At 44.2% G+C, this 25,523-nt stretch overlaps 1 pseudogene; it reads left to right on the top strand.

Annotated features, from left to right (window-relative positions):
• Nucleotides 1-408: 408 nt before the first annotated feature.
• On the top strand, nt 409-25,523 carry LOC144311589 (hsc70-interacting protein-like; annotated as a pseudogene).

Genomic DNA, 25,523 nt, shown 5'->3' with positions numbered 1-25,523 from the left:
AACTTCATCCCTTCCCCGCCTCTCCTCTCATCATGGCCAGGAATGTGAACTTGAAGGAGTGGTGATTACAGACCCATATTTCCTGCTCAAGCAACCCTACCTGTTGGTACAATGTGTTAGTGATTCCAAAGTCCACATGAGGATGTGTATGGCACACAGTTGTGTTTGTTTTGCAGGTATGGGTGAGCATGCACTGTCCACTTGGGTGCTTATGCTTGCATTTGCTCTCCCATACCTCTTTGCACCTGTGTGTATGCCTGTATGATTTTATATGTGAAGCAGTGTTTGTATTTATGTGAATGCGCTGATGTGTGAATCTACATGAGGTTGTTTATATATTTTTGCAAATGTATGGTTTTATGAGGCTTCTTATGTGAGGATATGTTTAGCATTTGGGTGATGGTGGCGATGTACATCCTTGTGTGTGAGTCTTTGTGTGCCCACGTGTTTGTATCTCTGCCCTGTCTCTGTCTCTGCAGGGCCTTCAGATGCTCCATGTCTACCTCCAACCCTCCTTCCTTCACCCGCACTTTGGCAACAGCCACAGCTAGGAGTGATGGGGCGACAGGAGAGGCGGGGGAGGGAAGAGACACAGAATTGGTGAGAGAGACAGAGACTGAGGCCCAGCAGGTATAGCGTTCAGGCTCCCTGGCTCTCTGGTTGCTCTGTGCAGTGCCTGACACTTCTCTCTCTGCCATTGGCTCTGCCTTCATGGTAGGACACTTCTCTGATCCTTTCTTTGTGACTCTCTCTCTTTCTCTTGCTATATCCCTCTGTCTTGGTGTCTCTGTTACTGCCTTTAGACTCTAAGCTCCAGGAGCACAGAGACTAGGTCCATTTTGGTTGAAGTTCCCCTAGGCCCATGTCTTTCTCCATCATCATCACTCTCGGCTTCTGGCAGGATCAGTCTTGTATTTCCCAGTATGTGACTGAAGGTGGCCACATCCACCTGTCATGCCCCGGGCCTGGCTTTCACTTCTGTCTCTCTCCTTCAAAAGGAAATGGGCGGGGGGGTGGGGTGGGGACACCTGGGTGGCTCAGTCAGTTAAGTATCTGACTCTTGATTTCAGCTTGGGTCATGATCTCAGGGTCATGAGATGGAGCTCCATGTCTGGCTCTGCACTTAGCAGGGAGTCTGCTTGAGGTCTCTCTTCCCTGCTGTTCTCTCTCTCTCTCTCTCTCTCTTTCTCAAATAAATAAATAAATAAATAAATAAATAAATAAATAAATAAATAAATCTTCAAAAGGGAATTGGGGGGAGATGAGGCAGCATCTGTCTTGCAATGTTGGGTCCCGTTGCGGGACCCAGGACCCTGACCCTAGCAGTTGACTCACACTCCTCTGACTCAGGAGAAAAGGACTGATAATCCTGATATATTGAATTCAGGGGTAGAATCTGCACTTTCCTGACCTGGGAGAGGTGCCATCACGGACTTTCCTGACCCAAGTCCTGGTTCCTGGTGTGCCCTGTGATCTGGCACTGAACTTGGGACTCATTCCAGCCCCAGGGAATGCTGATGGGGACCCATGAAGTGCTTTACACAGAATAACTCACTCAATCCTCACCTTTTGAGGTAACTATGGTTGTCATCCCCACTTTGTAGATGGGGAGAGCCAGGCACAGTGATGTTGAGAGTGTTACTCAAAGTCACACAGCAGGTTGTTCAATATAGTAGCCACTTGCCACATGCAACTATTAAGCACTCAAAATATGGCTAGCAGAAAATGTGAAATTTAATTTTAAGTAGAAATTGATACTCAGTTCAGTTCTTGGAAAACTTCTAAGTACATTTAGAACAACTTAGGTATGTGAATCTACTTTTTCAGTTATAAATCTCATGAAATCTAAACACAGATCAAGTATTTCTTTTTTTCTTTTTTAGATTTTATTTATTTATTTATTTGAGAGAGAGAGACAGAGACAGAGCACGAGCAGTGGAGGAGGAAGGGGCTGGAGAGGGAGAGGCCAACTGGCTGTATGCCAGGACCTGGGATCATATCCTGAACCAAAGGCAGATGTTTAACTGACTGAGCCACTCAGGTGTCCCTAGATCAAGTATTTCTGAAGAAAAGTCAAAGTCCCAATAAAAATGCCCTATAAGTGCAAAATACACACCAGATTACAAAGACTTATAATGAGAAGAAGATATGCCAAGAGGCAGAGGCCAAGAAATAGACAAGGACTATAATATGAGGATGGAGGCAGAGAAAGGGAGGGGGCAAGAGAGACAGCAAGAGAACAGAAGAGCAAGAGAGAGGCAGAGTTACAAAGACAGAGGGACAGGGTCTGTGGGGGGCACAAGCAGAACTGGTCTCAACGAAAGAGCTCGTTTTCTTTTTTTTTTTTTCTTGAAGGTTTTATTCATTTATATGAGAAAGAGTGCACACACGAATGGGGTGAGGGGTAGAAAGAGAAGCAGACTCTCTGCTAAGCAGGGAGCGTGACGTGGGGCTCGATCCCAGGACCTGGGGATCATGACCTAAGCCAAAGACAGACGTTTTATTGACTGAGCCACTTAGGCACCCCAAAAGAGCTGGTTTTCATATATGAAAATCTGTGGGTTTTTTTTTTCATTTTTAATAGCTTTCCTGAGATATAACTGACATATGATAAGCTGCATGTAAAGTAAAATTTGGGCAATTCTGAAATATTGCACACCTGTGAAACCATCATCACAAACAAGACAATGAAAGTTTTCTCATGACACTTTTGTACACCTCCCTTCCCATTTTTAATCTCCTCCCCAGGCAACCACTGATCTGTTGTTCATTACTAGAGATTAGCATGCACTTTCTCAATTCTCTTTTTTAAAGATTATTTATTCATGAGAGACATAGAGACATAGGCAGAGGGAGAAGCAGGCTCCCCACAGGGAGCCCAATGTGGGACTCGATCCCAGGACCCTGGGATAACACCCTAAGCCAAAGGCAGACACTCAACCGCTGAGCCACCCAGGCGTCCTTGCACTTTCTCAATTCTATGTGAAGTGGAACCATGTGATATGCACTATTTTTTGCCTGCCTTCTTTCCACTTGGTATCATTATTTTGAAGTTTGGGGTAAGCTGAAAAATAGCCTGCCAAATATGTCCTTGTCCTAATCCCCATAACCTGTGAATGCTGCCTAATATGACAGAAGGGATTTTGTAGATGAGATTAAATTAAGGACCACCAAATGAGGTGGGAGCCCTCAGAATCACCTAGTGAACTGGTTAAAACCCACATTCCTTTGTTCCTGACCACTTGCTGTGTATATCAGTTTCCTGGGGCTGCTGTCACAAAATACTGCAAACTTGATAGCATAAACAACAGAAGTGTATTCTCTCCAAGGGCCAGAGGCCAGAAGTCCAAGATCGAGGGGGTAACAGGATGGTGCTCCCTCCAGAGGATTGAAGGGAGAGCTCATTGCTTGCCTCTTCCAGCTTTCAATGGTTGCCAGCATTCCTTGGCTGTGGCTCCATCTCTCCATCTCTGCCTCTGTCTTTACATCACCTTGTCCTCTGATGCGTGTGTCAAATCTCTCTCTCCTCAAAGGACATGCATGATTGGATTTAGGGCCCACCTAGATAATCCAGGATTATCTCCCCCACATTAGGACCCTTGCCTAAAATCATATCTTCCCAGACCCTTTTTCTTTTCAAAATATAGCTTGCAGAGATTGGGGCCTAGGATCTTTGGGTACCATCACTGAGACAACCACACTGGGCATCGGCTCCTCATTCATTCTCTGCAGGGTTTCTGATGCCCATTGAAGCTGAGCCCCTCAACATCAAGAGAATGCCAGTTCCGAGCTGCAGGATGTTTGGCAGCTCTGCGGTCCTTCCTTGAACGCCACACAGGGATTGACAGACCAGCTCATACCTCTCCTCTCTGGGCTTCGGGCCGCACCACAGCCAGGCCTGGCTTAGGGGCACAGAGCCTCTGTGGTGGGAACCTGATCTCAAGTGGGTGGATGATGATGGGGCTTAGAATATACATGACTCTGGGAGGGAAGCTGGGGCTTCAGAAGTGGGGAAGTCACAGGCTCTGTTTGAGGCTGCCACAGAACCTTCCTAGCAGCCTTGGCATAAAATATAAGCATTTGGGAAGTGGCAGGGGCTGTACAGACTCACATCCTGGAAGCAATGGCTCCAGAAACCTAAAAGGGTTGTGCAGGCTGGTACAAGCTGAGAGGCAAAGGCCAGGGATGGGCCCACAGGGGGCATCTGGGGCTCCCACCCCTGCTTCCAAAAGGGTTATCATAAAAGTATACAAAGAGCAGCACACAGCCTTACAAAGGAAATCCACGGCTGGTGCAGTGCTGGTGTGGTGGGAAGCACAGGCACTCTAATGACAAAAGACCCTACATTTGAGCCCATGACTTGCTAGCTGTGGGACTTGGGCAAGTTACTTAACTTCTCTGTACCTCAGTTTCCTCGTATGTAAAATGGGAGAAATAGCAAGGCCACCTCACGGGATTGTTGCGAAGACTAAGAGGATCTCTGTAAGGTGCTTAGCACGTAGTAAATGTTCAAAAAAGCCAGCTGCTACTGACCATTTGTCTCTTATTGCCTCATTTGATAATGATGAGAAACATAGAGTAAGTACTGTTATCATCTTCATTCAGGTTATACTGGGATTATTCAAGTAGACCAATGATGTAATCAGTTGGCCAGTTAAAGGTCAAGTACATGAAAATGGGCTCATCACTCATCATCAGGGAAATGCTCATCAAAACCAGAATGAGATCACCTCACACCTGTTAGGATGGCTGTTATTACAAAGACAAGAAGCAGGAGCACCTGGACAGCTCAGTCGGTGGAGCATGTGATTCTTGATCTTGGAGTTGTGTGTTTGAGCCCCACATTGGGTATAAAGATTACTCTAAAAAAAAATTTAAAAAGACAAGAAACAAAAGGTGTTGGTGAGGATGTGGAAAAAAGAGAACCCTTGTGTACCATTGGTGAGAATGTAAGTTGGCACAGCAAGTGTGGAAAACAGTATGGAGGTTCCTACCATAAAATTAGCAATTGCACTTCTGGGTATTTACCTGAAGAAAATGAAAATACTAACTCAAAAAGATCTGAACACAAACACATACACACACCATTTATTGTAGCATTATTTGCAACAGCCAAGGCATGGAAGCAATGTGTACTCTGCTGTTGCACGGTTCAGTGTGCTATAAATGTCACTTAGGTTGATAGTGCTGTTCACTGCTATTATATCCCGCTGAGTTTCCACCAACTTGTTCTATAAGTTATTCAAAGAAGGGTAATCAAATCTCTGAATATAACTGGGATTTGTCTATGCCCCCTTCGCAGTTTTATTTGTTTTTGCTTAATGTGTTTTGAAGCTCAGTTATCAAGGGCATACACCTCTGTGATTCTGAGTCACCCCACATGCATGGGAGTGAGGCAAGGTCAATGCTTTATCTGAGTCTGAAAGTCAAAGCTGCCAGGCCAACCTTTACCCCATACACCTCTATCCAGGAAGGGGGGACTGACAATTCTGATACTTTGAATTCAGAGGTAGAATGTGTACTTTCCTGACCATGGAGAGGTGCCACTGTGGACTTTCCTAACCGAAGGCCCTGGCTCTTGCTGTGCTGTGTGATTTAGCACTGAGCTTGGGGCCTCATTTCAACCCCAGGAGGCATGAAGTGCTTCACATGGAGGAACTCACTTAATCCTCACCCTCTCAGGGAGGTATTGCTGTCTTAACCCAGAGAGGTTAAGACCTTGCCTAAGATCACACAGCACTCTTGAAGTAGAATCAGGTGTCAAATCCAGTCTCATTTGCAGAACATGCTATTCAATCACTTCACTCTGCTGCCTTTCTGAGAAGCACAGAGGCACAGAGGCACAGATGGAGAGGCACGAGGACACATGGAGAGATAGCAGACAGTGAAAGGCAGAAAGAAAAAGAAAAGATAAGAGATAGAAGAGGACAGTAAGTTCTGGGGAAAAGGGATTCTTTGGAAAAATAATCAAGGGAGAGACTAGATTAAACAAAGGCAAACTGGTTCCTTTCTTGCAGGACTTTTCAGGGATTTTAGAATACTAATTTCATCATTAATAGCCCAGCAAGAGGCAAGGAGAGTCAACAGTAGCTCCTCAACACATCTTTCATTTTTTTCTTTCTTTCCTTCCTTTTTTTTTTTTATTTTATTTCTTAGACCACCTCCAGGTCTAAGGATCTGAATAACACACTCTAGGACATGCTCATGTGTCAGAATAAAGCACTAATTTTTAGAGTCAGACAGACTCAGTCTGAAATCTCAGCTTCACCCTATACTTGTCATGTCAAAGACACTTAGGCAAGTATCTGCTCCTCGTGAGTCTCAGGTCACCTCCTGGAGGTGGTGTGGGTACCTAGCCTGTGGGGTCACTATGAGGATGGAGATGCGATCCAATACTCGTGGCCTACCACATAGTAAGTGCTCAATGAATGCACAATGGCTACAGGAGAGACCCAGAGGCTGAGGCTAATGGGAGCAGAGGATCAGACAGGCCCAGAAGGAGGGACTTGTGACGTGACCGAGAGGGCAAGAGAGTGAGAAACCTGATGGTGAAATAGTGAGACACATGGCGAACATTCACTCATTGATCCAACAAATATTTATCAGGCACCTGTGTGCCAGGCACTACTCTAGGCACCAATTAGAGAGGCTGCAGTGAACAAGACAGGTAAATACCTGACTCTCACAGAGCTAACATGCGAGTGAGAGGGACAGATGACAATGAGACAGAATAAATACAGAGTAATTCAGAGTGACAGGGTGATATTCAGGCATCATACCCTCATTTGTCCTTGCTGGTCATTTCTCCTCCAGCGCCCATTGTAGTGGGTCGGTGCCTGTGCCTGCTGAGCATAAGGCAGTGTGAGGGCAGCACGTTTCCCTATCAGGGCAGGAGGCACAAGGATGGAACTGTGATACCTGAGGCTGTGAAGGGAAAGATGTGGCAAAAAGGGAGGTAGAGAGATGATGAGATGGCCAGAGAGACACAGGAGCCCAGAGACTGAGGACGGACAGACAGACAGACACATGGAGACATGAAGTCTCACTAAGAGACACAATGGAAAGATGTGGGTTCTGAGGATTAGTGAGGGGCAGGGGGGACTAGCAAGGGGCTGAGTGACTAGCGAGGGGCTGAGGGACTAGCAAGGGACTGAGGCACTAGTGAGGGACTGAGGGACTAGTGAGGGGCTGAGGGACTAGTGAGAGGCTGTGGGACTAAAGGGGCTGAGGGACTAAAGGGGCTGAGGGACTAAAGGAGCAGAGGGACTAGCGAGGGGCAGAAGGAGCTAGTGAGGGGCAGAAAGAGTGAGTGGGGAGCTGGGGCAATGAGAGTTAGAAACCCAGCTGAAAGGCTGAGAGAAAGGGCAATGTATCAAGGCCTAATGGTTAACTTGGGTTCAAGTCCCAACCCTAGCACTTTCTGTAGGACAGCTGGAGGGTTACTTAACCTCTCTGTGCCTCTCTCCTCACCTGTTAAACGGGTATAATTTATGCTCACTCGCCACCCCCAGGAATGCTGTGAGATTTCAGTTATATGTGTAAAGCACTTAGATAGACCCTGGCACATAGTGTGCACTCACTGAACATTTGGGGGTTTTAAAATATTTTATTTATTTATTCATGAGAGACACACAGAGCAAGCGAGAGAGAGAGAGAGAGAGAGAGAGAGAGGCAGAGGGAGATGCAGGCTTCATGCAAGGAGCCTGAGTTTCTAGGATCACACCCTGGGCTGAAGGGCAGGCGCTAAACTGCTAAGCCACCCAGGGTGCCCTAAACATTTGTTTTTCTGCCAAAAGCCAATTCATGCAACAAGAAGTTTGCTATAAATCTTCTTTTGTTCACTTACACATCACAAGGCACTATGGTGCTATGGGCTCTTAGGATAATGTTTTTAACTGCAAAATATTGAATTCATGAAATAAGCTGGACATAAAAGGTCACATATTGCCTGTAATTCCATTGATATGAAATGTCCAGAATAGGCAGATCCACGGAAAGCAGATCCATCTTTACCAGGTAGTAAGGGAGGAGGAATGGGGAGTGACTGCCTAATGCTACGGATTTTCCTTTTGGAGTGATGAAAAAGTTCTGGAACTAGTTAGTGGTGTGGTTGTACAATGTCATGTGTGTACTTAATGCCACTTAGCTTAATTTCAAATAGTTAAAATAGTAAATCTTATGTGTATTTTACCATAATTTAAATTTTTAATTCCTAGAATTCCCATAAAATTATTTTTATTGAAAGTTATCAGATTTTATTGATTTTTTAAAAATATTTTATTTATTTATTTATTTATTTATTTATTTATTTATTTATTTATTTGAGAGAGAGCAAAAGCGAGGTGTGGGGAAGGGAGAAGGAAGGGGCAAGGGGAAAAGCAGACTCTGTGCTGAGCCAGAGGTGGGGCTCAATCCCAAGACTCTGAGATCATGACCTGAGCCGAAGGCAGATACTTAACTAACTGAGCCACCCAGGCACCCCCCAAATTATCAGATTTTAAAAATAAATCAAATGTGTGATGTAGTATGTTCTTCCTCATAAACACATTAGATAACAAGATCTGGTCATGGGTCGACAGCACTATAATTTCAGAGTGGTAACAAGTCTAAATGATATTTCAAGAGATATAGATAGATATATAGATAAATATAGATATAGATAGATATAGATATAGATATAGATATAGATATAGATATAGATATAGATATAGATAAGTGTAGCTGAATTCTGTGTGTGGGTCCCCTTGCTCCTACACACAAAATCACAGAATGTCAGAATCAGAGAGGAGCCAAAAGAGGCCATCTATCTTGACCAGGGATGGCAGACCATGTGGCTCTCCTTAGTATACTTCCACTTCCTTGGTCCTTGCCCACAGCAGGCAGCACCAATCAATCCCAGCACTCTTGTGCACTAAACCTCAGAATCCCTCTCAGACTCCCATTATCAAATGAGCAAAGTTGACACATGAGCTGAAGCCCATTTATAATTCAAGATCTAGACCAAAAGCTGTTATCAGTCTATCAGTTTTCCTGATGGAAAACTTGAGATCCAGAGATGTGGAGAAAATTGTACCTGGTCATATAGGAAACGAAGAGGTATAGAGTGGGATGATTTGGGACCCAGGTCTCTTGAGTCCCATCCAAGGATGCTCCAAGACCCTCAGCCCCCACAGATTCCAGAATGGAATGAATCTTGCTCCAAGTCTCCCTTGCTGCACGTGAATGGGAAAGGTGTCATTGAAGTCCTGGGAAGAAAGGGGCCCTGAAGAAAAGATGTCTTGGCACCTGCTGTTCCCTCTGCCTTAGATATTGTTCCCCATACTTCTCACTTCTGCTGGCTCATGCTTATTTATCACTGAGGTCTCAGATTAGATGGAATCTCCTCCAGAAAGCCTTCCCTGACCTTCAGACTGTGGCAGGCACTGCCTCTGTGTGCCACAATTGCTTGAGCTTCAGCCCTAACCCCTCTTCTTATCTCTCTCCACCTCCCAGAATTGTCCATTCTGAGCTGATGCTGTCTTGTGACTGTTTCATCTCCTCCTCTGGATTGAAAGCTCCATGAAGGCAGGTCCCAGGGCTCCAGGTCACCCCTGTGTCTCAGCATCACCCATTATAGGCTGGCATAGTGCAGTGGGTTCAGTACACATCAATCAAATGACTGTTAAATTTGTCACACTGGGTCATCAGTATCTGGTGACAGGTCTGTCTATCCCACTAGACTGTGAGCCCATAAGGACAGTACTGGGCTATCTTGGCCCTTGCTGTGTCTCTAGTACCCAGCAAAGAGCTGGACACAAGATCAGAATTCATGGCAGACATTTGAATTGAATGACAGGGTCTTGAAGAAAGGGCTATGGGGTGGTGGTGAGGTGGCTTCAGCAGCTACCTACACCCAAAACATGTCCACCTGCTCAGGTTTTCAGCTAGAAGCCCTAGGAAGTCCTAGAGTCTTAAAGTCCTCATCCTGATAGTCAAAATGATGACTAAAAATCATAGATAATATTGGAGAGAGGGCACCAAATCAGGAAGGTGGGGTCAAAGGGTGTGCCTGTGCCAGGACCAGGAGGTGTCAACTGCCCCAGTCTACCTTCTTCATGGCAGCTGGAGTGATACCTTCCAAGTATGCATCTGGCCATGCCACTCCCCGCTCAAAATCATTCCATGGCTCCACAGTGCACTCAAGACAGAGTTCAAGTTAATTTTTTAAAATATCATTTATTTATTTGAGAGAAAGAGAGAGCACAGGAGAGCATGAGCAGGGAGAGGGGCAAAGGGAGAAGCAGGCCCCCCACTGAGCAGGGAACTGAAAGCAGGGCTCAATCCCAGGACTCGCGGATCATGACCTGAGCCAAAGGCAGATGCTTAACAGACTGAACCTCCCAGGCAGCCCCAGAGTTCAAGTTCTTAACGTAAATAAGAGGACCTCACATTGCTAGCCCCTCCTGGGGGCTCCAGCCTTGTGTCTAACCACCTCCATAGGCTCCAGCAAAATGCAACATTTCAAGTTTCTCCAGAGCACCAAACTCTCTTGTCTCTGGATCTTTGTTCATGCTTTCTTCTTTACCTCTTCTCTCTCTAAACTGATCAACTTCTATTCATCTCAAATATCAGTGTAGATATCTCCAGGGAACCTTCTCAAAACCCTCCTACTTGTCTTGGTCAAGAACCTCCTCTGGGCTTTCCCCATCAGCCAGAAGAGTCAGTAGTATAATGGGAGAATCACAGGGCTCCTAGAAATCCAGAGGAGGATCCTGACCTACTCTTGAATGGTGGTGATGGAGGGATAGTAGTGGTTACAGACTTCCTGGAGGAGTGGATGTCTGAGCTGAGACATGAATAGCAGCAGGAGTAGTGTTTAGTCAAGCTTAAAAATGGGGAAAGCATATTCCATTCCAAAAGTTTGGCTCAGGTGAAGGCTCTAAGGACTTGTGTCAGGGAGGTTGTTCAGGTTGTGCACTACACAAAGGTGCGGCATCTAAGAGGCATCTATTACATTGTGGGGGAGGGAGAAATGGAGAGGGGGAAGGAGGGATTTCTGCCAGCCCTCCTCCTAGCTCTCTGAAATACAGAGCTTCTGGTGGCAATTTCTGGTGTTTGGTCTTGATCTTGAATTATAAATGGGCTTCATCTCGTGTGTTAACTTTGTTCATTTGATAATGGGAGCCTGAGAAGGATTCTGAGGTTTAGTGCACAAGAGTGCTGGGATTGATTGGTGCTGCCTGCTGTGGGCAAAGACCAAGGAAGTGGAAGTATACTAAGGAGGGCCATGTGTCTGCCGTCCCTGGTCAAGATAGATGGCCTCTTTAGGCTCCTCTCTGATTCTGACATTCTGTCCTTTGTATGTAGGAGCAAGGGGACCCACACACAGAATTCAACCAAGAAAATTTGCTCAGTCCCACTCTTGACATCTTTTTTTTTGCCAGGATGGAGACAACCAACACTACTTCAGATATGGGTTCCAGATCCCCCTGAAGTACCCACAGGGTACTCAGCCTCTCAGCCTGATGTCTTCAAAGCTGGGTACAAGGATCTAGGACTCCTAGTATGTTCCATGGGAGAGTATCATTTTAGAGGATGCAGGGTGATTGCCATTAATGCAATCCTGGGCTTGAAGTCTGGGAAGTTGAAGGTGGGGCGAGATGCCCAGGGCAGTAAGCCTTCCCATGATCACAACTTTTTCCCATCCTTTTCTGAGTGGAGCCAGGGTCACGCAGAGAGTGACTGGTTGGTGAGGAGAGAGACCATGCTGCCTGGAGGACAGGGCCTGGGTGCCAAATACTGGCGTTGTCCTCCCCAATATCCTGAGGCTCCTAGACATCATACTTCTGCGTGTACCCTATGCTGTCAGCCAGGACACCCACTTCTGGGGATACCACATCCCCATGGTACAGGCTGAATATGGGTCCTCTGAGTTCAGCTGGTGTTTCAAATCTCCTGGGTAGAGCTGCCAGACTGGGCCTTTCAGTATTTGGTTCCTGGGTCCTTCCAAGGCCTGATCCCCACCTCACCTCCTTCAACCCAAGCAGAGATGAGATTGCCAGCTCCCCAGTGGAGCACCAATGTGCCACAGTTGAGAACTAGAGCTCTGGAGTCATCTTGAATCCCTGTACCACCACTTCCCAGCTCTGCCACTCTGGACAACTAAATCAATCTCTCTGGACCTCAGTCTCTTCTTCTATATAAGGGGTACAATTGTACTACCTACACTGTGTGGTTGTGAGTGGCTTAATGGAGCATAGTAAATGCTCAAAAAATTTAGCTATTTGGTTTTTTTTTTTTTAAGATTTTATTTATTTACTCATGAGAGACAGAGAGAGAAAGAGAGAGGCAGAGGGAGAAGCAGGGTCCATGCAGGGAACCTGATGTGGGACTCAATCCCAGGTCTCCAGTATCAGGCCCTTCCCAGGCCTCCAGGATCAGGCCCTGGGCCCAAGGTGGCACTAAACCACTGAGCCACCCAGGCTGCCCCCTATTTGTTGTTACAACCAGATGTCTCAGTCACAAAGCAGGTCTGGGAGACCACCATAGGGACCACTACACAGGGCAGGGCACCAGTGATGGTCCAACTTTCACTAAGTATTTGGCAGTGTCATATCAACCAACAACCGTCAAATAAAGCACGGCTTCTCCTCCTTCCCTGGCAAAGAAACCTTCTCAACCACCTAGAAAGCAAGGTTTGATCTGGATATTCTCAGAGTTCCTCAAAGGAATGTGACCATTCAGAGTGAGTCACTCTGGCCCCAGGTTCACTTCTATTTCCTTCACACGTACAGCTCCATCCTGTTCCTCTGCCCATGTGAGCCAGATGTCTCCCTCTGTCTGTGTCTCTGCCTCTCTCTCTCTTTGTGCCTCTCATGAATAAATAAAATCTTTAAATAAAAAATAAACCATTTTTATGTGTACAATTCAGTGGCATTAAGTACCTTCACATTTTGTGCAACCATCCCCACTATCCATCTCCCAAATCAGCATCTTGCAAAACAGAAATTCTTTTTTTTTTTTTAATTTTTATTTACTTATGATAGTCACACAAAGAGACAGAGAGAGAGAGGCAGAGACATAGGCAGAGGGAGAAGCAGGCTCCATGCACCTGGAGCCCGACGTGGGATTCGATCCCGGGTCTCCAGGATCGCGCCCTGGGCCAAAGGCAGGCGCTAAACCGCTGCGCCACCCAGGGATCCCCAGAAATTCTTTTTTTAAAGATTTTCTTGATTTATTCATGAGAGACATAGAGAGAGAGGAAGAGATATAGGCAGAGAGAGAAGCAGGCTTCCTATGGGGAGCCTGACGTGGGACTCAATCCCAGGACCCTGGGATTACAACCTGAGCCGAAGGCAGATGCTCAACCACTAAGCCACCCTGGTGCCCCCCAAAACCTGAAATTCTTATCCATTAAACACCACCTCCCCTCTCTCCTTTCCCCGGACCCTGGCAATGACCACTCTTTCTGTCTCTGTGACTTTGACTACTGTAAGGATCTCATGTAAAAAATAAAAAATAAAAAATAAAAATAAAAACAGACAGTATTTGTCCTTCTGCGACTGGTATATTTCACTTAGCATCATGTTCTTGAGGTCAATTCGTGTTATAGCGCACCTATGAATTTCCTTCCTTTTCAAGGCGGAATAGTATTCTATTGTAAGGATGGGCCCTATTTTGCATATCCATTCATCTGCTGGTAGACATTTTAGTTACTTGCACCTTTTGGCTCTTATGAATAATGCTATTATGAATATGAGCATGCAACTATCGCTTCAAGTCTCTGTGTTCACTTTTTTTGGGTTCATGCCCAGGTCTGGGTCTGCTCCTGAGACACCCCCTCAGACACCCTCTCCAGGCCTGAGTTACAGCATAAATACAGGCATACCTCAGATATATTGCTGGTTGGGTTCTAGATCACCACAACAAAGATAATAGTGCAATAAAGTGAGTCAAATTAATATTTTGGTTTCCAGCACATATAAAAGTTACACTACAGTCTGTGATAAGCATTAAGTGTGTGATAGCATTACATCTAAAACAATGAACATACCCTGATTTTGAAATACTTTATTGCTGGGATGCCTGGGTGGCTTGGCAGTTGAGTGTCTGCCTTTGGCTCAAGGCGTGATCCTGGGTCCAGGGATCGAGTACTACATTGGGCTGCCTGCAAGGAGCCTGCTTCTCCCTCTGCCCATGTCTCTGCCTCTCTAAGTGTCTCTCATGAATAAATAAATAAAATCTTTAAAAAATAAAATAAAATAACTTTATTGCTAAAAAATGCTGACCATCATCTGGTGCATCGTAATTACTGATCACAGATCCCCAAAACAAATATAATAATCCTGAAAAAGTCTGAAATATTTTGAGAATTACCAAAATGTGACATAGAGACATGAAGCAGGCAAATGCTTCTGAAGAACTGACAGGGCATCTGGGTGGTTCAGTCAGTTAAGCATCCGCCTTCAGCTCAGGTCATGGTCCAGCTCAGGTCATGATCCTGGGGTCCTGGGATCGAGTGCCCCACATTGTCTGGGACTCCCTGCTCAGCAGGGAACATGCTTCTCCTTCTCCCTCTGCCCCACCCCCTTGTGCATGTTCACACTCTCTGTCTCTCTCTCTCTCAGGTAAATAAATAAAATATTGAAAAAAAATAAAAGAAATGCACTGATAGATTTGCTACACACAGGGTTGCTACAAACCTTCAATTGAAAAAAAACTATGTCTACAAGGCATGGTAAAGTGATATGCAATAAAGTAGGGTGTGCCTGCATCAGATTTCAAGGACCTGCAAAGTCTCCGTGAGACTTAGGGTAGGTGGTATGATCCCTCGGGGGTGTGAAGAGGGTGTGAGTGGTGCCAGGGAAGAGAGCAACTTGCCAAGAGAGTGCCCATACAGTGGTCCCCAGTGGCCTGAATGTTCCCAAATGCCCTTAGTACTGGCTGCATGCTTACTTATTTGCTGGAACTGACAGTAGAGTACCCTTAGAGAGGTTAAAAAACCTAAGGCATGCTCAAAAACAATCAAAAGAGCTACAGACAGTATAGAATAGCTACATGTTCTCAGAAGGGGCTGAAACCTGTTTTTGAGGTCAGAAGTGACGTAAATAATACCAGGGCAGCCACTAGCCTTTATGGTGCCCCTCTGTGAGAAAGGCACCACCTCCAGGCAAGTGGCCTGTTGAATGCGTGGCATGAAAGGGGGGGCCCTTTTGAGATTTTAGTCCTACTTGTGCAAGGCACAACTTTGTGACCTCATGCATAACTCTGAGTAATAGCAATCATTTATAGAGTGCTTACCATATGCCAAGTGATCTCACTACTTCACCTACTCCTCTGAATAGGTACTAGTATGCCCACTCTGCAGATGGACTTCCTGAGACTCAGAGAGATGTCACCTGCCCAGTCACCTCACTGGGAAGTGACAGAGCTGGGATTCAGTGACCACAGTCTCCCCACGCTGCTGTTGCTGAGGGCCAACAAGACCAGGCAGCTTTGGGCCATCGTGCCAGAAGCATACCTCTGGGGGCTTTCCTGGGTGGGCAGCCATAAACATCTAGACCAGCTCCTCCCATAGAGCACCATGGTACTCCTGCTGCTCTAATCTGCCTTCCTTGATCAATTCTAGGACTCTCTCCTTCCAGCCCCAGAGGCTCCTGGGTGCCAGGGAGCTTTTCAGAGGAACTCTGCTTCTCTGTCTTTCTCTGCAGCTCAGCATCCATGCTTTTGTCCAGACCAGGGGCTGCTATGTGGCTCCAGGGAGGACACCTTCCCTCTCTTTAACATAAGCAAGTGGTGTTCTGATTGCTGGTTCAGAAGACAGATGCTACAGGCCAGACTTACGTAAGGAGGGTGAATAGAGAGCCCAGGTGTGTTCCAACCACAGTTGATCCTCCCTCAGGAAGTGAGGATTATACTAATCCTTGAAAAACATTTTTTAAAAAGCTTTAAAATTTTTTTCATTTGCTAAAAATAAAAACTTCTAAAAAGTAAGTATGACCCTCAAATTCTAGATAAAACAAATAGCACATTTAATTCAAAATAACAAATGTTTTTTTAAATGACCACTCTTGTTACAGCTATCTGAAAATTAGAAGCTATGTATTAGCTTCTAATACATAGCTAGTAGTATGTAGTATTTTTATTTAAACTAGTTTTTAATTATATATAATGCAAACACCTGTTAGAAAATAAATCAAGCAGATGGGACGCCCAGGTTGCTCAGTGGTTGAGCATCTGCCTTCGGCTCAGGTCATGATCCCGGGGTCCTGGGATTGAGTCCCACATCAGGCTCCCTGCAGGGACCCTGCTTCTCCCTCTGCCTATGTCTCCACCTCTCTCTTTCACAGAGAGAGAGGCATGAATAAATTTATTTTCATGAATAAATAAATAAAATCTTTTTAAAAAAGAAAGAAATCAAGCAGAGCAAGAACATAAAATGAAAGTAAAGTCTTCCTCCTGATCCTGTCCTATTCCCTAGATTCTAAGTCCCACAACCTAGCAATAAGCACAGTTAATGGTTTCTTGCGTATCCTTCTAGAATTTGCCTAAGCAAATGCAAGTGTAAATATGAAAATACGTGTTTTACAAATATCCATTTAACCACGCATCTTGAACATTATACTATTGGAGCACATGGAGTTCTAACCCATTCTTCTTAACCACTGCATGGCATTCTATTGTGGATGTACCATGATGTATTCACTCATTCCCATAGCACGCGATTGTTTTCTGTTTTCACCTGGCTCCAGTGTACATTGTTCTGCATGGGTCTTGGGCCACATCTGGGAATATTACTGAAGGAGCAATGGCTAGGATTTCTGGGTCACATACATCCACTGGGTCACATACATCCACTGCCTGATTTTACGGACCACTATTGAAAGATAGGAGGACACAGACCCAAGGATGATCTAAAGCAGTGACCACGAATCCATGGTATCCCATCTGACTTTGTGGCATATTTAAAACATGATTGAGTCTGGGGTCTTTGTAAGCCACAGCACTTCAAACACTCTGGGAAGATACCAGAAATGTCATTGTTGGAAGGCAGGGCAAGCTGGTGGAGGAGTAGGCATCCTCAACTCACCTGGTCCCACCAACTTACCTAGATAACTTTCAAATCATCCTGAACACCTACAAATTCGACCTGAGATTTAAAGAGGTAACAGCCGGAATGCTACAGAGAGAAGGGTTTTCGCTTCTAGCAAGAATCATCTAGGGTGAAATTTACTTAGGTCATGGTTGATATTCTTAACTCAGCCCACTCATACAGCCACTCTGCACTGAGCAAAATGACTAGAAGGAAAAACTCACCACAAAAGAAAGAATCAGAAGCAGTACTCTCTGCCACAGAGTTACAGAATTTGGATTACAATTCGATGTCAGAAAGCCAATTCAGAAACACAATTATAAAGCTACTGGTGGCTCTGGAAAAAAGCAAAAGGATTCAGGAGACTTCATGATTGCAGAATTTAGATCTAATCAGGCTGAAATTAAAAATCAATTAAATGAGATGCAATCCAAACTGGAGGTCCTAATGATGAGGTTTAATGAGGTGGAAGAAAGAGTGAGCTACATAGAAGACAAGTTGAGGACAAGAAAGAAAGCTGAGGAAAAAAGAGAAAAACAAAAGACCACGAGGAAATGTTAAGGCAAATAAACGATAGCCTCAGAAGGAAGAATCTATGTATAATTGGGGTTCCAGAGAGCACTGAGAGGGCCAGAGGGCCAGAAAGCATATTTGAACAAATCATAGCTGAGAACTTCCCTAATTTGGAGAGGGAAAAAGACATTCAGATCCAGGAGATAGAGGTTCCCCCCCCAAAAAAAAATCAATAAAAACCATTCAACACCTCAACATTTAATAGTGAAACTTACAAATTTCAAAGATAAAGAGAAAATCCTTAAAGCAGCAAGAGACAAGAGATTCCTAACTTATATGAGGAGAAATATTAGATTAACAGCAGACCTCTCCACAGAGACACGGCAGGCCAGAAAGGGCTGACAGTATATATTCAGGGTACTAAATGAGAAGAACATGCAGCCAAGAATACTTTATCCAGCAAGGCTCTCATTCAGAATAGAAGGAGAAATAAAGAGTTTCCAAGATAGGCAGAAACTGGAAGAATATGTGTCCGCCAAACCAGCTCTGCAAGAAATATTAAGGGGGACCCTGTAAAAGAAATAGGAAGCCCAAAGAAATAATCCACAAAAACAGGGACTGAATAGGTATTACAATGACACTAAATCCATATCTTTCAATAGTTACTCTGAACGTGAATGGGCTAAATGATCCTATCAAAAGACACAGGGTTTCAGACTGCATAAAAAAGCAAGACCCATCTACTTGCTGTTTACAAGAGACTCATTTGAGACCTAAGGACACCTACATCCTGAAAATGAAAGGTTGGAGAACCATTTACCATTCAAATGGTCCTAAAAAAGAAAGCAGGGGTAGCAATCCTCATATCAGATAAATTAAAGTTTAACCCAAAGACTGTAGTAAGAGATGAAGAGGGACACTATATCATACTTAAAGTGTCTATCCAACAAGAAGACTTAACAATAATGAATATTTATGCCCCTAATGTGGGAGCTGCCAAGTATGTCAATCAATTAATAACCAAAGTAAAGATATACTTAGATAATAGTACACTAATAGTAGGAGACTTCAACACAGCACTTTCTGCAAATGACAGATATTCTAAGCACAACATCACCAAAGGAACAAGGGCCTTAAATGATACACAGGACCAGATGGATTTCACAGATATATACAGAACTTTCCATCCAAATGCAACTGAATACACATTCTTCTCAAGTGTACATGGAACTTTTTCCAGAATAGTCCACATACTGGGTCACAAATCAGGTCTCAACTGATACCAAAAGATTGGGATTGTTGCCTGCATTATTTTCAGACCACAATACTTTGAAACTAGAACCCAATCACAGGAAGAAATTTGGAAGAAACTCAAACACGTGGAGGTTAAAGAGCATCCTACTTAAAGATGAGTGGGTCAACCAGGAAATTAGAGAAGAATTCAAAAGATTCGTGAAAACTAATGAAAATGAAGATACAACTGTTCAAAATATTTGGGATACAGCAAAAGCAGTCCTAAGAGGAAAATACATCGCAATACAAGCATCCCTCAAAAAATTGGGAAAAACTCAAATACACAAGCTAACCTCACACCTAAAGGAACAGGAGAAAGAGCAGCATATAAAACCTACACCAAGCAGAAGAATAAAGATAATAAAGATTCAAGCAGAACTCAGTGAAATAGAGACCAGAACTGTAGAACAGATCAACAAAATCAGGAATTGATTCTCCGAAATAATTAATAAGATAGATAGGGATCCCTGGGTGGTGCAGCGGTTTGGCGCCTGCCTTTGGCCCAGGGCGCGATCCTGGAGACCCGGGATCGAATCCCACATCGGGCTCCCGGTGCATGGAGCCTGCTTCTCCCTCTGCCTGTGTCTCTGCCTCTCTCTCTCTCTCTGTGACTATCATAAATAAATAAAAAATTAAAAAAATAAGATAGATAAACCATTAGACAGCTGTATTAAAAATAAAAGAGAAAAGACTCAAATTGATAAAATCGTGAACAAAAGAGGAGAGATCACAACTAATACCAAGGAAATACAAACAATTTTAAAAACGTATTATGAGCAGCTATACTCCAATACATTAGGCAATCTAGAAGAAATGGATGCATTTCTGGAAAACCACAAATTACCAAAACTGAAACAGGAGGAAATAGAAAACTTGAACAGACCAATAACCAGGGAGGAAATTGAAGCAGTCATCAAAAACCTTCCAAGACACAAAAGTCCAGGGACAGATGGCTTCCCAGGGGAATTCTATCAAATGTTTAAAGAACAAACAATACCTATTCTACTAATGCTGTTCCGGAAGATGAAAAGGGATAAAATACTTATAAACTTGTTCTATGAGGCCAGCATCACCTTAATTCCAAAACCAGAGGATCCCTGGGTGGCGCAGCGGTTTGGCGCCTGCCTTTGGCCCAGGGTGCGATCCTGGAGACCCGGGATTGAATCTCACCTCGGGCTGCCAGTGCATGGAGCCTGCTTCTCCCTCTGCCTATGTCTCTGCCTCTCTCTCTCTCTCTCTCTCTCTCTCTCTCTGTGACTATCATAAATAAATTTTTAAAAATTCAAAACCAAAGACCCCACCAAAAAGGAGAATTATAGACCAATATCCCTGATGAACACAGATGCAAAAATTCTCAACAAGATACTAGCCAATAGGATCCAACAATACATTAAGAAGATTATTCACCATGACCAAGTGGGCTTTATCCCTGGGAAGGGACAGGTTGGTTCAAAACTCGTAAAACAATCAATGTGATAGATCACTTCAACAAGAGAAAAAACAAGAACCATATGATCCTCTCAATAGATGCAGAGAAAGCATGTGACAAAATACAGCCTCCATTCCTGATCAAAACCCTTCAGAGTGTAGGGATAGAGGGAACATTCCTCAACATCTTAAAAGCCATCTATGAAAAGTCCACAGCAAATATCATTCTCAGTGGGGGAAAACTCAGAGCCTTTTCTCTAAGATCGGGAACATGACAGGATGTCCACTCTCACCACAGCCATTCAACATAGTACTAGAAGTCCTAGCCTCAGCAATCACGCAACATAAAGAAATAAAAGGCATTCAAATTGGCAAAGAAGAAGTCAAACTCTCCCTCTTTGCAGATGACATGATACTGTACATAGAAAACCCAAAAGACTCCACCCCAAGATTGCTAGAACTCATACAGCAATTCAGCAGTGTGGCAGGATACAAAATCAATGCCCAGAAATCAGTGGCATTTCTATACACTAACAATGAGACTGAAGAAAGAGAAATTAAGGAGTCAATCCCATCTATGATTTCACCCAAAAGCATAAGATACCTACGAATAAACCTAACCAAAGAGATAAAGGATCTATATCCTAAAAACTACAGAACACTTTAATATTGTGAAAATGTCAATGATACCCAGGGCAATTTACACATTTAAAGCAATCCCTATCAAAATACCATGGACTTTCTTCAGAGAGTTCGAACAAATAATCTTAAGATTTGTGTGGAATCAGAAAAGACCCCAAATAGCCAGGGGAATATTGAAAAAGAAAACTAGAGCCGGGGGCATCACAATGCCAGATTTCAAGTTGTACTACAAAGCTGTGATCATCAAGACAGTGTGGTTCTGGCACAAAAACAGACATTTAGATCAATGGAACAGAATAGAGAACTCAGAAATGGGCCCTCAACTCTATGGTCAACTACTATTCGACAAAGCAGAGAATAATATCCACTGGAAAAAGGATTGTCTCTTCAATAAATGGTGCTGGGGAAATTGGACAGCCACATGCAGAAGAATGAAACTAGACCATTCTCTTACACCACACACAAAGATAAACTCAAAATGGATGAAAGAGCTAAATGTGAGACAAGAACCATCAAAATCCTAGAGGAAAACACAGGCAACACCCTTTTTGAACTTGGCCACCAGCAACTTCTTGCAAGATACATCTATGAAGGCAAGGGAAACAAAAGCAAAAATGAACTATTGGGACTTAACCAAGATAAGAAGCTTTTGCACAGCAAAAGAAACAGTCAACAAAACTAAAAGGCAACCTACAGAATGGGAGATGTTTGCAAATAACATATTAGATAAAGGACTAGTATCCAAGATCTACAAAGAACTTATTGAACTCAACAGCAAAGAAACAAACAATCCAATCATGAAATGGGCAAAAGACATGAACAGAAATTTCACAGAGGAAGACATACGCATGGCCAGCAAACACGAGAAAATGCTCCGCATCACTTGGTATCAGGGAAATACAAATCAAATCTACAATGAGATACCACCTCACACGAGTGAGAATGGGGAAAAATAACAAGACAGGAAACAACAAATGTTGGAGAGGATGTGGAGAAAGGAGAATCCTCTTGCACTGTTGGTGGGGATGTGAACTGGGAGGATCCCTGGGTGTCTCAGCGGTTTAGCTCCTGCCTTTGCCCCAGGGTGTGGTCCTAGAGTCCTGGGATTGAGTCCCACATCGGGATCCCTGCATGGAGCCTGCTTCTCCCTCTTCTGTGTCTCTGCCTCTCTCTTTCTCTGTTTCTCATGAATAAATAAATAAATTTTTACAAGACTATCTTAAAAAAAAAAAAAAAAAGGAATGTGAACGGGTACAGCCACTCTGGAAAACTGTGTGGAGGTTCCTCAAAGAGTTAAAAATAGACCTGCCCTACGACCCAGCAATTGCACTGCTGGGGATTTATCCCAAAGATACAGATGCACTGAAAAGCCAAGACACCTGCACCCCAATGTTTATAGCAGCAATGTCCACAATAGCCGAACTTTGGAAGGAGCCTCAGTGTCCATCAAAAGATGAATGGAGGGCAGCCCCGGTGTCGCAGCGGTTTAGCGCCGCCTGCAACCCGGGGCCTGATCCCGGATATCTGGGATCGGGTCCCGCGTCGGGCTCTCTGCATGGAGCCTGCTTCTCCCTCTGCCTGTGTCTCTGCGTCTCTCTCTCTCTCTCTCTGTGTCTCTATGAATAAATAAATAAATCTTTTAAAAATTAAAAAAAAAGATGAATGGATAAAGAAGATGTGGTCTATATATACAATGGAATATTACTCAGCCATTAGAAACGATTAATATCCACCGTTTGCTTCGACGTGGATAGAACTGGAGGGTATTATGCTAAGTGAAGTAAGTCAATAGGAGAAGGACAATTATTAAATGGTTTCACTCATACGAGGAATATAAAAAATAGTGAAAGGGATTAAAGGGGAAAGGAGAGGAAATGAGTGGGAAATATCAGAGAGGGTGACAGCATGAGAGACTCCTAACTCTGGGAAATAAACAAGTGGAAAGGGAGGTGGGCGGGGGGTTGGGGTGACTGTGACCGGCACCGAGGGGGGCACTTGAGGGGATGAGCACTGGGTGTTATGCTATATGTTGGCAAATTGAACTTCAATTAAAAAAATATACAACCTCCCCCCCTCCGCCCCCCGCGCGCTCTGTTCTGGATCCTAGAACCATAAACAGGGTAAAAATAAAGTCTGTATAACACTTGGAGCTACCTAAATAAAATTTAAGCAGGTTAAGGTTATTTAACCTGTTCTAGAAGGATTTTTCCCCACACATTTCAAGGAATATGGGCATATGTAGAAAAGAATTTAATTCTGTTAAGAAAACACAACCTAGAGAAACTGGGTCTATTAGTAAACATGTTCTGTGCAATATTGAAAGATTGTACTATTAAGAGGTACATGTTTCTAGAAATTAAAAAAAAAGTGCCATTGTTTAGCTCCTCCTTGGACAGAGGGGTGGTTTTGCTTCTCAGATGGAGCTGTCCACATTCTCTAAGATGACCACCTAGGATGCACCTGCCCTCACAGGTAGATAAGAGAATATAGCATCCTGGCTCATGGGAGAATGAAGGTATATGTTCAAGAAGGAAATCAGGAAAGATTTAGCTAAGAGGTGCCTGAGTGGCGCAGTTGGTTAAGCGTTGGACTGTTGGTTTTGACTCAGGTCATGATCTCAAGGTCTTGAGATCAAGCTCTGCATAGGGCTCTGCACTCAGCGCAGAGTCTGCTTAAGATTCTCTCTCCCTTCTCCTCTCTATGCTCACCTTTCTTCTCTCTCTAAAAATAAGTAAATCTTGCTCACAGTAGCTGCCCCTTTCTGGATGGTCACACTGAGCTAGTACTCGCACCTGGAATCAGGTCGCAATCTCAGCTGCACCTGCAGCCTGCCACCACCTCTGGACCGTGGACCTCCACAAAATGAGCAAGCTTCAGGCCTTCTTGAAAATGTGTAAGCAGGATCCAAGTGTTCTGCACACTGAGGAAATACGCTCCCTGTGGGAATGAGTGGAGAGCATGGGGGGTAAAATACCACCTGCTATTCATAAAACGAAATCAGAAGACAATATCAAGGAAGAAAAAACAGATAGTAAGAAGGTGGAAGAAAACATAAAGACAGACACATCAAAAAAAAAAAAAGGACACATAATGAAGTGAGGAAAGTGATCTAGAAATTGACAATGAAGCTGTGATTGAGTCAGATACTGACGCCCCTCAAGGAATGGGAGATGAAAATGTAGAGATAACTTAGGAAATGATGGATCAGGCAAATGATAAAAAAAAAAAAGTGGCTGCCACCATTGACGCCCTAAATAATGGCGAACTAGAGAAAGCCATTGACTTGTTCACAGATGCCATCAAACTGAATCCTCGCTTGGCCATTCTGTATCCCAAGAGAGCCAGTGTCTTCATTAAATTACAGAAGCCATGGGGCAGCCCCGGTGGCTCAGCGGTTTAGCGCCGCCTTCAGCCCAGGGCGTGATCCTGGAGACCGGGGATTGAGTCCCACGTCGAGCTCCCTGCACGGAGCCTGCTTCTCCCTCTGCCTGTGTCTCTGCGTCTCTCTCTCTCTCTGTCTCTCATGAATAAATAAATAAAATCCTTTAAAAAAATTACGGAAGCCAGGGATCCCTGAGTGGCTCAACGGTTAAGTGCCTGCCTTCGGCCCAGGGTGTAATCCTGGAGTCCCAGGATTGAATCCCATATCGGGCTCCTTGCCTGGAACATGCTTCTCTCTCTCTCTGTGTCTCTCATGAATAAATTTTAAAAATCTTTTTAAAATAAATAAATAAATTACAGAAGCCAAATGCCATTCGAGACTCTAACAGAGCTATTGAAATAAATCCTGATTCAGCTCAGCCTTTCAAGTGGTGAGGGAAAGCACACAGGCTTCTGGGTCATTGGGAAGAAGCAGGATATGATCATGACCTTGCTCATAAACTGAATTATGATGAAGATGCTAGTGCAATGCTGAAAGAAGCTCAACTGAGGGCCCAAAAAATTGCTGAACATAGGAAAAAGTATGAGTGAAAACGTGAAGAGCGAGAGAGCAAAGAAAGAATAGAAAGGGTTAAGAAGGCTCAGGAAGAAAATCAGAGAACCCAGAGGGAGGAAGAAGCCAGATGACAATTAGGAACTCAATATGGGGCAGCCCAGGTGGCTCAGTGGTTTAGCGCCACCCTCAGCCCAGGGCGTGATCCTGGAGACCGGGGATCCAGTCCCACGTCAGGCTCCCTGCATGGAGCCTGCTTCTCCCTCTGCCTGTGTCTCTGCCTCTCTCTCGCGCTCTCTGCGTCTCTCATGAATAAATAATAAAAATAAAAATCTTAAAAAAAAAAAAAAGGAACTCAGTATGGCTCTCTCCTAGGTGGCTTTCCTGGGGTAATGCCTAGTAATTTTCCCGGAGGAATGCCTGGAATAGCAGGGGAGGGGTGATGCCTGGAAAGGCAGGAACACCTGGGCTCAATGAAATTCTAGTGACCCAGAGGTTTTCACAGCCATGCAGGATCCAGAAGTTATGGTGGCCTTCCAGGATGTAGCCCAGAATCCAGCACATATGTGAAAATATCAGAGCAACCCAAAGGTTATGAACCTCATCAGTAAATAGCCAGCCAAATTTGGAGGTCAAGCATAA

This window comes from Canis aureus, chromosome 1 (assembly GCF_053574225.1).
Source record: "Canis aureus isolate CA01 chromosome 1, VMU_Caureus_v.1.0, whole genome shotgun sequence".
In the NCBI taxonomy this organism is placed as follows: Eukaryota; Metazoa; Chordata; class Mammalia; order Carnivora; family Canidae; genus Canis; species Canis aureus.
This window is presented reverse-complemented; position numbering and strand designations above follow the sequence as displayed.